General features: G+C 41.6%; 1 long non-coding RNA gene across 1 annotated transcript; it reads right to left on the bottom strand.

Annotated features, from left to right (window-relative positions):
* Nucleotides 1–293: 293 nt before the first annotated feature.
* On the bottom strand, nucleotides 294–647 carry LOC147759950 (uncharacterized). The gene is made up of 2 exons (XR_015330968.1): nucleotides 474–647; nucleotides 294–368 (listed from the first exon to the last, which is right to left on the bottom strand). It is a non-coding gene; the product is annotated as an uncharacterized LOC147759950 (long non-coding RNA).
* Nucleotides 648–1,935: the final 1,288 nt, after the last annotated feature.

Genomic DNA, 1,935 nt, shown 5'->3' with positions numbered 1-1,935 from the left:
GGGACAGTTAGTGATAACAGTATACGCACCATGGGTATTCCCCAGTCAGAAGAAGTAACATTAAATTCACTAGAAACCTTTTTGGACGTTGTTTGTTTGTTTGTTTGTTTGTTTGTTTATCAAAGCGCAAGACCGTGCCCTAACACTCTGCACGGCCTGTACTGGGTTCTTAAATATACCACCGGGTATAAAATTACTTCTAAGGGCTCTAACGCAAACGTGAAGTTCCAAGGTTCGGTACACGATTCCCGACTTGAGTTATGCTCAGAGAGAATAGCAACGCAACACCACTGTTTCGTTACAAAATCACAAACTGAATTTTATTTGGCTTCGTAGCCTTCTTTATACTTAAAACCGGCGTGCCAGACCTTTAATGTTTACGAGTTTAAAGATAAGAAAGAGCCCTTAGAAGTAATTTTATACCCGGTGGTATATTTAAGAACCCAGTACAAATTTGGCGAGCTCGCCAGGACCTTTAATGTTTACGAGTTTAAAGATAAGAAGAGCGTCTAAAGATAAGAGTGATTACTGCGATAGGGTAGAGGGAAAGAGCGTCTAAAGACAAGAGTAATTACTATGAACTAATTGAGCCGCGTGCACATGCCCGCGACTCTGATCAAAGGAAATTTAAAATATACTGGTCTGAACAGGCCGGTCCTGGTAAAATAAATAACTTGTAAAGCAGGCCTACCCAACTACCAGACTCGGCACCTAAGGATCAAGAATTAACCGGTATATCGGACCACGCTACCCGTTTTCAAGGTGTGTGTCAGATCGCATTTCAGAGTATCATACCCCAGAACAAATTTTGTAGCACGACTGCGGGCTCATCCACGCTCGGCTGAACAACCTAAAACTGTACTCTTACTTTAGAGTACTCTATTTTATTGTCTCTATGGGGATATATGGGGACTTTACGACATTCGGTTTGAATGTTTTAACCACTTTTGATAGGGCTTTTTTGCATTGTATTAGATTAATGTGGCAGTCTAAGGTTCATCTAGGTGGCTTTCAAATTTATGCACCCGGTTTTAAAATCATATAGCGATTTTACGACATTCGTTTACTATCCAATCAAGGTGACAGCCGAGCATGCCAGGGCTCATCCTGTCGGTGTTCTGGCTGATACTCCGAAATGCGATCTGACACACACCTTGAAAACGGGTAGTGTGGTCCGTTATACCGGTTAATTCAGGATCCTTAGGTGCCGAGTCTGGTAGTTGGGTAGGCCTGTAAAGGGGACAAACTTTACAAGCTGCATCAGACAGACCAAGACCCCGCAGCACGCTATGCCAGGTATGCTAGCCTTATTCGGGGAGACATAAGCAGGGCCTTACTCTCTCCATCAAGCTCAAAATCCCACATCCCTGGCCGGCGTCTGTTATACTCTGACTCCGATTGGGATGCGGATGTTACAACCCCTACAACATCTTTCAAACACCCCATTGGAAATGATGGGTCGGACACCATTGATTCTGAGGCTACGTGGAATTCTAACACAAACAACGCCGAACTTCGACCAGCTGGTATGTCTGACGAAGAACTGACGGACTCTGGAGATAACTCTGGAGAGCAAACAAACAGTAAGAGAACGATGTGTTGTAAAGCAAATGACTCACACTTAATAATTACAGGTAACAATTAAAACAGAATCAAATGTGTAAAAGGATAGGGAGTTATTGAGTGCAAGTTAAATTTCTTTAAGAGTCAACAAGTGTAGAAATTGTTCTCGTAGTAAGAAAGGATATTTCAAAGTCACACATAGTTTGATTTGCTTGGTTAATTTTTCAATAGATGTGCACGTTAATAACACGTGTAAAAAGCATGCAAACTCGAGATGGAAGAGGTCCAAGCATGAGTAATTCGAATAATATTTTACATATTTTGAATTGAAAACAGATTACCTAATATGGAAATATTGAATGGCGTTTTGCA

Source organism: Lingula anatina, chromosome 9, assembly GCF_051362555.1.
Source record: "Lingula anatina isolate TDL-2025a chromosome 9, LinAna3.0, whole genome shotgun sequence".
Lineage (NCBI taxonomy): Eukaryota > Metazoa > Brachiopoda > Lingulata > Lingulida > Lingulidae > Lingula > Lingula anatina.
Note: the sequence above shows the minus strand (reverse complement) of the source record. Positions and strands in the feature narration are given on the sequence as shown.